Source organism: Lissotriton vulgaris, chromosome 1_1 (genome assembly GCF_964263255.1).
Source record: "Lissotriton vulgaris chromosome 1_1, aLisVul1.2, whole genome shotgun sequence".
Classification (NCBI taxonomy): Eukaryota; Metazoa; Chordata; class Amphibia; order Caudata; family Salamandridae; genus Lissotriton; species Lissotriton vulgaris.
In genome coordinates, this window is record NC_141685.1 from 250,816,678 (window position 1) to 250,829,001 (window position 12,324).

The window sequence follows — 12,324 nt, forward strand, 5'->3', positions numbered from 1 at the left end:
CTTTTGGGATATCAATAATCAAGAGAACCCTTGTGATTTGTTAAAGCACTTTCCAAAAAGTATGGTAATTCAGCTAATTAGACAATCATACTAATACATAGTGCATTCTAACCGAATACTTTCATTATACATCATATGTAGACAAATTGATTTACAAACAATCATCATTCAGTAAATATATTTCCAAAGTATTTTTTCACTTAAGCAGCGCCCAAAAATATGGAACGCTTCACGAATCTGCGTGTCATCCTTGCGCAATGTCTGCGGACGTCCATGAGATAGGGTGTTCCCACGCAACACCCATGGAACAAGCACATCTCCAGATTTACGAGAAATCATGAATCTGGAGATGCGTGTGAATGCTACGCCACCCTAGAGGTGGGGTAGAGAGGCGCAACGAGGAGAAATGTTTTAATTTCTCCTCGTTTTTTCCTCTTTCAATGCGTGCTGCGTTCTACAGCACGCGTTGAAAGAGGAAAAAGCCTCTTGTGATTTTTTTTGTGGAGGAAGAGGCCCCTTCCTGCACAAAAACAATCCCCCCACGACGCAGGCACCCTTGTTGCGCCATGGTGCTAGGCTGCCTGCGCCGGCGCATGGCTGCAGTTTGTGCGCCAGCGCAGGGGAAGCACAGAGATGCGACATATTCTTGCAAATATGTCGCATCTCTGTGCTTTCCAAATTAACGCAGCACGGCGCAGCAAAATGACTTGCTGCACCGCGCTGCGTTACTTTGTTGTAAATCTGCTCTTAAAGTTTAAAATTAAAATAACAATTCTCTGTACATGTGAAGGGATTTTAAATCTGAGGCTAAAAATGAAGTTGGAGCAGCACGAGTCGAGCAAGAGTGATGTGGACGCTGTTGGCCTCACTGAGGCACTGACGGCTCCGAGGAAGTGACAGAGGCTGGTTTAGGAGCTTAAAAGAGAAGGCGGTGCGGGGGAGCCCAGTTCATGGGCTTATCGCTGAAAAATTAAACTGCAATGTTCTCAATAGAATTTCGATTTATGTTTGTGCTTTAACAAAAGTATTTCTTAATTTCTATACATATTTGATATATTTCTGTAGTTTGAGTATTGTTTTAGTTTAACCTCTTAGAACTTCTTTAGGTCAGTGTCCAGGGCTTCCAATGACCCATCAGTGGGGGGAGGGGGCGTCAACAGAAATCAAAAGATTAATAAAAAACCCTATGTCACTAAGATGTTTAAAATTGTAACCATGTGTTAACCATGCCTCAAATATAGGGCCCATCATTAAGTAATCAGTGTCATTAAACATGAAATTCTATTTTAAAAATCCACCAAAAGCAGAATCAATCGAACAGTTGTGAAATAAAGAGTTAAAAAATCCCACTTCCCTGACCGGGAATCGAACCCGGGCCGCGGCGGTGAGAGCGCCGAATCCTAACCACTAGACCACCAGGGAGCGCTGTGCACCCTCCCGTTTCAGCCTCTGATGACTACAAAGGTGCAGCTATGAGTGTGCGAATGTTGGATGGCGGCGCTATTCATATTCACATTCATCCTACCGCTGCTTTTACAGAAAATCCCAAAAACAGGAAAGTATCATAAAGAAGTTACAAAACTGTTTTGCAGACTACAGCGTAAGGAAACGGACAAAATAAAGACGCACTTAGAAGAGAGACCGAGGCCTGTGTGACAGGGAAAGGTCCAAGGATCTCCCTTCAGTGAGAGACCTCGACTGCGCAGCTTTCAGTGACCTCCGCTCAGTGAGAGCTACACACGTGCAAAGGGAGCTCTTATCTGTGCATCGGTCACTGGTGTTCAGTGAGATTCCCATTAGATGTGAGTGTAGTCACTCAGCTGTGCAGGGTCAGTGATCTGGATTCAGTGAGAGAGGTCATGGCTGTGCAGCTTTCACTCGCACATATTCACTGACGGATATTTCAGCTGTGCAGGGTTCAGGCATGAGCATCCAGTGAGAGCTCACGAGCTCTGATGTTTTCAGTGACATGCAGTCAGTGAGAGTCTGCTGACCTGTGGAGCGATCAGTGAAATGTGCATTGAGTGAGAGATCTCTTACTGCAGCCCACGGTGAAGGGCATTCAGTGAGAGGCGATGCCTGTGCAGCATTGAGTACTGTGCATTCAGTGAGAGGCGATGCTTGTGCACCCTTGAGTACTGTGCATTCAGTGAGAGGCGATGCTTGTGCAGCATTGAGTACTGTGCATTCAGTGAGAGACGATGCTTGTGCAGCATTGAGTACTGTGCATTCAGTGAGAGGCGATGCCTGTGCAGCATTGAGTTCATGCATTCAGTGAGAGGCGATGCTTCCGCAGCCTTGAGTACTGTGCATTCAGTGAGAGGCGATGCTTGTGCAGCATTGAGTACTGTGCATTCAGTGAGAGGCGATGCTTGTGCAGCATTGAGTACTGTGCATTCAGCGAGAGGCGATGCTTGAGCAGCATTGAGTGCTGTGCATTCAGTGAGAGGCGATGCTTGAGCAGCATTGAGTGCTGTGCATTCAGTGAGAGGCGATGCATGTGCAGCATTGAGTACTGTGCATTCAGTGAGAGGCGATGCTTGTGCAGCATTGAGTACTGTGCATTCAGTGAGAGATACGATGCGTGTGCAGCATTGAGTACTGTGCATTCAGTGAGAGAACGATAGAAAAGCTTCCATTCCACCGCGTCAGTCCAGATGCTTCCGGTGCTCTCTGCTTATTGGAGCTAAAGGAGCCAATTAGCACCTTCCATGAGTTTCCGTAGTGTACTGGTTATCATGTTCGCCTAACACGCGAAAGGTCCCCGGTTCGAGACCGAGCGGAAACACTTTTTTCCTTTGAAAAAAAAGTAACTCACAACAGTTAATTACTTTATTATTATAATTTAATCCAAGTTGTGGCAACAAAGTAAAAGTTCTGGAAATAAAAAGTGGGGTCAGATGGAAAACAATTCTCCCATCCCAGGTGGAGAAATCATCTTGACACATTGTTACAAACAGTGTATCAGGTGTTCCACCGAAGCGAGCAGACAATCATAAGGATAATAAAATATAAACTGGTGACAAAGCTCGACACGGTCCCCTGGCAGCACTGGCAGGACGGGGGGTTTGGTATACATTAGAAGTTTGCTTGTGATCGGAGGGCTTTGCCTACGTTTTCAATCACTGAGACCATAAATGTATTAAATGCAGACTTTTGAGCGTCACAGTTGGCCGCGTGGGCAGAAAGCAGTGTCTGATTCTTCAATTTAAGTGGAAACTTCTATAACAGGTGGATTCGCTGCTTGTTTTAAGAAACCCGAATGACAACAGAGGAAAGTTAGAGCGATCGAAATAAAAGAGTAAAAAGCGAAATCATTTCCGGTTCAAAACCTCCATTTCAATTCTGCTGAATAACAATACAAAGAAATCTCCTCCGCCGAACAGGGACTTGAACCCTGGACCCTCAGATTAAAAGTCTGATGCTCTACCGACTGAGCTGTCTGGGCTTCATGGACCTTGCGTATGTGAATAGTAGTCACGTGCGCATGTTACCTCAGGTGCACTTTCTATCCTTGGTCCATGTGGGATTTCAACCTCCCTAAACAAACATTGCACACTCCAGCCCCCCTGAAGCCAGCGCCTGGACTCTCACTTTAAGAGTTCCAGGCGCCCCCAGTCTGTTTTCATAAACCGGCTCCCATTCTGAGAGCGCACAGAGGCAGGAGGGTTTCAAGTCACACAACCACAGATTGCATATTGATGATATTGCTAGAAGATGAAACACAAATGTGACGGGGTGGTGACGTCATCTAAGTAAATCCATGCACAGTGTGAGGGAATCCGCTCAGAGAAAACACTGACCAGGTGACCTCTGACCCAGATGGCTTTAAAAGGTGTCATGACTCAACTGTGCAACCTTTCTACACCGTGACAGATTAACAGAACTAACACGACCCTTCTCTGGCAAACATACCTGTGAGGGCACCTGTTTACAGCACACTGGCACAGGACAAGGGACCCAGCACCCCCTCCTCCGGCTTTATAGGCTCTACAGGCAGTGGCACAAACAGCTAAGAACACACTCAGATATTACAGGCTCTACAGGCAGTGGCACAAACAGCTAAGAACACACTCAGATATTACAGGCTCTACAGGCAGTGGCACAAACAGCTAAGAACACACTCAGATATTACAGACTCTAAAGGCAGTGGTAAAAACAGCTAAGAACGCCGACAGATATCAGAGGCTCTACAGGAACCTGTGCAAACGGACATGCGCACGCATGACTGTCAATACAGGCTCTACAGGCACTGGTGCAAACGGCCGTGCGCACACTCAGAGGCATCACAGGCTCCACATGCATCAGTGCACACAGCCTTGACACACTCAGAGGTATCACAGGCTAAAGTCTACAGGCACTGATGCAAACAGCTGGGCGCGGACTCACAAACATTACATGCAATACAGGATGGGGTACAAACAGCCATTGGCACACTGACAGACCTTACAGGCTCTACAGGCACTGGTGCAAACGGCCATGTTCACGCTCACAGCACAGGGCTGGGGCTAGACATGCGCAGCTGCCCAAGGCCCCGCACTCTGCCCACCAATATGGGCCTCGTGCCAGGGTCCCCCTCAGCCCGCCTGTGCCTCGCGCCTGTGCTGCAGCTCTGCGAGGCCCAGGAGAGGGGCCTCTCTCTCCTCAGCCTCCCAGGCATGTGTAAGGGAAGGGAACTTTCAAAGAAGAAGCAACTCTCCCTCTTTCAGCCCCCGATGAGCTGTGGAAGAGATGCTCGTGAAATCACCACACTCCAAGCTGTACAGAAGCGTAAAAGACCATTTATTAGGATAAGGCTGCAAACATACAAATGAACTTTATTAAACGGGGCGTAGCTAAGCAAGCCACGATGGCGGTTGTGTCCCGTTGAGGCTCCGTGATCGGGAAGGCATCCTACCCGGTTCCCGTGGTCGCCGAGAGCCACACACATTGGAATCTACAGTCGGAACATACCCGACGGCCGAAGCGATCCCGCAGTCCCTGGCAACCTGCACAACAGCTATGGGAAACAACGATTAGCCCACCGGAGACGCGCGCCGAGACTCAAGATGGTGCCTGCGGTCCAGTGAATCCGCACCAGCTGCATTACTCAGACGTCGGGAGCCTCTCGCCTCACCCCTCATGCCTCACGCCTCCCGACCACCATCCCCGCAATGACGGCGAAACCAGCGGGGGCCCGCTACCAAGAAGCCTTCCCGCACCAGAACCATCCGCACTGAGGAAAACAGGTCCCGGGTAGACGCAATCCCGTCATTTTAGAGGAGCCGAGCTGCCGAGCTGCTGCCTTCCCGAGCAGAGTCGCGGCCGAAGTGATCCACGCAGCGGCACCACACTACAAAGAGGTACCTGCTCACAGACACCAAGACCTGGGGCCCACCATCGAGCATCGTGCTGCCAGAATCCTCCTAGGAGACTCTACACATTCGGCTCGCCTGACCCCAAGATGGCGCCCGGCGAGAGCCGCAAGTGAAGGAATGGACACAGCAGTCCCCAGGAAGCGCTCGTGTACCTGCTACCTGAAGGTGAGCCGAACGCCACAATATCCCTCCCGTAGCACTCCCCTGAGTGGAAGGCCCATCGAGGCCGCATTGTCGAACTGCCAACTTCCTCCCATGACTGCAAAAAGCGCTGCCTGACCCTAACATGGAGGAGTAATAACTCTCCCTACCTCATAAATCGGACTACTCCTACCGTTGGGTCGCAGAGCTGGGGCCCCCGTTCGACATACAAGCTACATATCATCTGGGGATCCTGTCTCTTGTTTCTCCCCCCCCCCCGCCCATCCAGGGCACGCTACACCAAAGGAACTGGGGGCTACAGCAAACTTATCCTGGACAGCACGCTGACAACCCAAGCCTCGTGATTCTCTGATGAGCACCGGTCAACACCTCACCCTCACTTACTTGAGAAAGACACCCGCAGAGCGACACACTCCTCCTCGCCTCTGACACCAAGCAGTATTCCCTGTGATTGCCGCCATTGGGAAACCGAAGGTTACACAGACACCCTCTGTGCCAGAAACTGCTCCGGAAAATATGCCCCACACGCGGACATGGTCGCAAACTAACACTTCGCAAGCTGACCCAACTCTATCAGCGAAACTGGACCAAGTGTTAGCGGCCATCGAATTGTCCCGGCTGTCCATGGAGAAACGACTAGGCACCCTGGCAACCGACATTAGCCTGATCCATGACGACCACCGGAAACTCGCGGATAAGGTAAAGGATGGGGAGAAGACACTGGTCGACCTACAACCCATGGTTTAGACACAGCAAACCATGCTTTCGGAGGTCCTACACCACATGGTGGTCATGGAAGAGCGCGCAGATGATTTGGAAGGACGGTTGAGGCGCTGTAACATCCGCATGCTTGGTCTGCCGGAGGGAATTGAATGTTCGAGCCCCCTAGACTATATGTAGACATGGATTAAATCCTTTACCCCAGCCACGGACCGCACTCCATTCTTTTCCATTGAACGCGCCCACAGAGTTCCAGCTCGGAGGCCACTGCCAGGATTGGCCCCGAGACCAATGCTCGCAAAGTTTCTACACTTCCGCGACCGGGACGCAAGTGCTCCGAGCGGCTCGAGTGGCAGGTCCCCTACAAGTGGAGAACAAACAAATAATGATTTCCCCGGACTATGCACGTGCAGTTCAACAACAGAGATCCTCCTTTCTTGATATAAAGAGGAGACTCCGCACGAACAATGTCCAGTACTCCTTGCTGTACCCAGCTCGCCTCAAGGTCCTACACAAGGGCTCCACCATTTTCTTTGCCAACGCCAAGGATGCACAGGACTGGGCGGACCAGCACTGCCCATTACAGTCCAGAGCAGAGACTCAGCGCAACCCCAGCCCCAAGCCACCACAATCCAGTAGACGCGGTCCGAAGCGACTCCACAATGGCACCACTAGAAGATCTGGGTCTTCTCCCCAAGAGTCCCCAGATTTGACACAAATAGTACGGGAACGCCAGGAGGCCCTGCAGGCGGTGATTGATCTACAAGCGTCGCCCCTCACGCAAAACACTGATCGACCCCCACACATATTCACATCGGAGGGGGAAAATTACAGCGACGACACATTGTCCGGCGGCGGCTTCACCACTCCCCCCCTGGTCACCCCACAAACAGCTGATGCTATCCAGGACGGACAATTGAGTACCTCTTCAACATGAATGAACCTCATAGATATTATCACGAGCGCCCGGCTCACACCGAACTCCCTTAGCATCGCATATACGATCTCACTATGATGTATTGGCTCAAGCGCAACATTCACTGATGCTCCAAAGGCCCGAGCCGTGCGCAGTCTCGCGTGCACACTCACTGCCACCCCTACAGATTCTTGTTACACCTTTTCCCCTAGCAGGGAATTTGTTTGAATATATCGCCACCGGCGACGTGTCCTATGTATTGGGACTGTTTCCCGGCCCCATTAGTTCTAACCCCAGATAACTACCGTCCCACCCCCTCATAGCATGGCACGAGTCAGGGTACACGAAACGCATTAGACAGTACTTTGACGGGTCACATGGGTGCTTCCCCCAACAAGAGGGCTATTGGATTGGGGATATTACTAACTACAGGCCCCCTCTGAATACCGTAACAAGGATGTTGGATAATGGCAAAACAACAGTCGGACATTAATATCCTTTCACCCAATGTCAAGGGCCTACACACACCGAGAAATCGCTACACCGTATACTCGTACATAAAACACCAAAATACCAGAATCGCATTCCTACAGGAAACCCACCTCAATGGCACTGAAGTAGGCAAACTACAGGCTAAATGGCGTGGCACGGTCTGCGCCACGACTTATTCAGCATATGCACGTGGCGCCCTGATCTGGGTTAGGCCAGGGACTCCCTTTCGGGAACCCAGAAGGGTGGTGGACAAAGAAGGCAGGTACGCTTTACTAGAGAGGCGCCTCGATGGCCAAGCGGTCCTCTTAGGTAGCATTCACGCCCCCAACCTGGAACAGGACAACTTTTGGGACCATCTCACGGGGATCCTGGCCCAGTTCACCGCTGTTCCCTGGCTCTTGGGAGGGGATCATAATTACACACTTGACATCGCCCTAGACCGCTCACATCCCCCACCCCTGCGCTCCCCGGCTCCCAGGCAAACGGAGAAGTTCCGAGCTTGGACCACACACTGGGCTCTCACAGATGCATGGCGACTCCATCACCCACACACCCGAATATACTCATTTTACTCCATCCCCCATAATTTACGGGTGCGCCTAGACAGATTCCTCTGCTCCGCGCCGATCCTCCCCAAGATCTTATCCACGGATTATATGGGCAGGATCGTCTTGGACCATGATGCCCATATACTATGAGTCAACTGGTATCCCCCACACCCCCCGGTCTTCACCTGGCGACTGCCCAGAGAATGCCTAACTGACCAGGTCTTTAAGCATGATCACACACAAAGTATACAAAACTTCTTCACCCACAATGCAGGCACAGCTTCATCGGTACTGGTGGAATGGGATGCATTCAAAGTGGTGGCCCGGGGGGATTGTATTAAACAAATAACAGCGGTTCAACGGACACTAGAGCAGGCACTCATTAAAACGGAACAGCACCTCGCCACAACCACTAAACGAGACAACCTCTCCGAGGAACAAGCTACACCCACGGCCAAAACCAAAACGGCCTACCAAGCGGCTTGTGCTGACCTTCGCGAATATAATTTCAGAGCCTATGCCACCCGGATGCATAAAGAAAGAGATAAAACGGGCAGGATGCTCGCCTGGTTAGCGCGGCAGGACACCAACATTAAACCAATTACCGAAATCATCAACCCTGGAGGCACCCTGGTGAGCTTCTAGGACGAGATCCTTTTAGCGTTCCAACACTATTACGAGACGGTGTATAGCCCCCCGATCCCGCCCTCACAGTCCTTAATAGATCATTTCCTCGACCCTCTAACGCTGTCCACAATCACGAAAGCAGACAAGCTCGCACTAGACTCGACGATAGTGTCCGTGGATGTCACCCAAGCGCTGCGTGCCCTCTCTCGTAGCAAGGCACCAGGTCTAGACGGACTCCCACTGGAGTATTACACAGCATTTTCTCCCCTATTAGTCCCACAGTTAACACTAATGTTTGCGACAGCCCCTGCACAAGGGATGTTAACCGAATCCCTTCGGGAATCTGTAATTGTGACCTTTCTGAATCCGCATCGGGACCCACAACTCATGGCATCGTATTGTCCCTTTACACTCTTATCCACCGACTGTAAAATCCTAGGGAAAATATTAGCCGATAGATATATACAAGTAATACGCCCCCTGGTTCACCTGGATCAATGCGGGTTCGTCCCCGGCAGAAACACATCCCAGAACATCCGCCGCATCTTCCATGTGCAGGATCAGGTGAAAAACACGAACCCACGTTCAGCCTGTCTCATCCTAGACCTCGAGAAGGCTTTCGACACCCTCACCTGGCAATATCTATTTTCTGTCCTACACCGACTTAACATCGGCCCCGTTCTTCTAGCGTACACGCGACTATTATATACAGGCCTTACCACACGGGTCCGGATAGGGAGACACATTTCCACGGCCTTCGAGGTCCGGAAGGGCACGAGGCAAGGCTGCCCCCTCTCACCCCTCCTCTTCGCCCTCGCAGTCGAACCACTGGCCATAAGATTACGTCAGGAGTGCATACAATGGGGCATTCCAATCGCGGACGTCATTCATAGCATCTCCATGTACGCTGAAAACCTTTTAATATATGTACGGGACATCACAGATGACCTGACTCCCATATGCACGACGCTCGCGGAATTCGCGAACGCCTCAGGACTCAAAGTAAACTGGGACAAATCCACGGCATACCCATTCCATCCGGACCTACCCCCTCGCGACATATGGATGGGGACTCAGAGAGTGTCCTGGAGTATGGAGGCCCCCGGTACCTCGGGATCCGTATTTACCATTCCCCTGCCGACATTTTTTAGGGCAACCACTGTAGAGCACTTGCTAGCCTGAGGTCGGCGGTCGGATTTTGGAACAGACTCCCGCTAGCCCCAATTGGCCGAGTGGCTTTAGCTAAAATGATAATGCTCCCCGGCTCTTATATCACTTTACGAACCTACCGGTGATCCCACCCAAAACCTTCTTTCGCAACCTCAACTACCTTCTTGGCACGCTCATTTGGGGATCGGGCAGACACAGAATAGCACTGAAGACACTACAATTATCTACCACTCAGGGAGGCCTAGGAGCCCCATCCTTTGAGTTTTACTTTTTAGCAGCACAACTTCAATGGCTAGCTTACTGGACTGCGGGTCGACACGCGAATGAGACACACACCCCGACGGGTAGGATTCCCACTCTGGAACTCACCCGTCTCCTCCTCCCCAGCACCAAACCGCGGCGTACATACCCCTTACAGGTAACGGTGGCGGGCCAATGCATGCTACGGGTTCACCGCATGTCGCCCGGAACTCCCCCATACTCCCAATTACTACCACTGGTTAGCTGGCCTAGGCTAGAAACATACTATCCGGCCAACATGCTAACGGCATGGACAGCATGTGGGATCACAGACATGGAATCCCTCTTCAAAGACGGGCAGATTAAACCATTCCAACGCCTTGTGGAGGAATACGGTCTCTCCCCAGGTCAGTTCCTATGGTATCACCAACTCCTCGAAGGCTTCCGTCCCCATCACAACCTCCAGGCCGGAGAGCCAAACACGCACCCGGTCATACATACGATCTTACACATGGGGGGTGGATAACATTTAACCACCTGGCTATACAAGGCATTACGTGAACTTGCAAACGCACCCCTAACGACCTTGCGTGCCACCTGGGAGGAAGAAATCGGACGTCCACTACATGAGACCGAATGGGCTAGAGCCCTCGAATCTCCAAAAAAGGTGTCTAGGAATGCCTGATTTAAAAATATAAAATTTTATATAGTCCATAGGGCGTATCTGACACCGGCACGCTTACAAAAATTCTAACCTGACACTCAATTCCTCTGTCCCAGATGCCACTCCCCAGAAGCTGACTTTCACCACATGTTCCGGAGCTGCTTCGCTCTTCGGTCCTTGTGGCAAACTGTCCATGACACTCTGAGAGACCTCACGGGACTCACAACCCTGGACATGTAGGAAGTTAGCGCGCTGGGCATATTCAGGGTACAGAAACATCTTAAAGCACACAAGCATTTCATCTCACTAGCGTTATTGCTAACAAAACGGAGTATAGCCATGCACTGGCGATCCCCCACGGGCCCCTCTCTAGCGCCATGGTTGGGAGCGGTATGTAAGTGGGCGGCGGCTGGGGAGGACGCGCTACGCGAAGAAGAGGTCAAGTGAATCCGAAAACACCCTATCTCCATGGAGTGAGCCGTGCTATTACACCTTTTTAAACAAGCAACACGCGATGAGGAGCCGGACGCAAGCCCATCCATCCCCAATACCCCCCACCCACCAACGCAGGCACGACTGCGGACCTTGAGGGCGCCTGAAGGCACACTTATGCTGCTGACAGTTGTACCTCACACCCTGTCATATTAGACAATTGAACCCTGCCAATGGCCCAACGTAGCCCCTTCTCACATGACACTAGTATGCTGCTGCACAACTCAGTGAATCGTACGTCACCCAGCCCCGGATTATACCTCCTACGCCCGCACTCTGCACTTACATGCTCCTCCCCCAGTTTACACCCCAGTTTTAAACAATACTGTTGCATGAAGCCTACAGATCCGCTCCACATGTTACTGATGTCATTATGGGCTTTTGTGAATGCAGTACATTGTATTGCTTATATGTCTGATTACATGATTTGTAATGTCAAAATAACGAAATGCCAATAAAAACAAGTTAAAAAAAAAGAAAAAAACTTTATTAAACTTAACAGCAATTCCAAATCTAACTCCTGATGACCGGTACCGTTTCATTCTCCCGCGCCATTTCAACTCACCATCTCATTTGCTTCACTCCTCCACAGTTCCCTCGCTGACCTCAGTCCATATCTCCAATCTCTCCTTCACTTGCCCTCCATTTATCCTCCCTTGGAGTTCTTTCCATTGCTTACTGCATCCCGTGCCCCGCTGTCAGTCACCTGTGCCCTCTCCCCCCTCCCTGTATGTGACTCACCACCCCTCCAATGTACCGCGAACCAGGAAACCCCCAGAGGGTGGTTATCTGCCCCAACCTGAAAAAACCCAGGGCACCTTTCTCGTGATGCTTCCAAATTCTACGATTGTGCCTGCCTGCACGGCCCGCGGTACCCCCACCACCCCATCCCCCACCCATAATTACCTGCAAGGTTTCTTTTTTGCACCCGCATCC

The 12,324-nt window shown here is 51.0% G+C and overlaps 2 non-coding genes across 2 annotated transcripts; one reads left to right on the forward strand and one right to left on the reverse strand.

The window, feature by feature from the left end:
• Positions 1-1,350: 1,350 nt before the first annotated feature.
• On the reverse strand, positions 1,351-1,422 carry TRNAE-CUC (transfer RNA glutamic acid (anticodon CUC)). Its single transcript has one exon. It is a non-coding gene; the product is annotated as a tRNA-Glu (tRNA).
• A 1,293-nt stretch (positions 1,423-2,715) lies between these two features.
• On the forward strand, positions 2,716-2,788 carry TRNAV-AAC (transfer RNA valine (anticodon AAC)). The gene has a single exon. It is a non-coding gene; the product is annotated as a tRNA-Val (tRNA).
• The last annotated feature ends 9,536 nt before the right edge of the window (positions 2,789-12,324 follow it).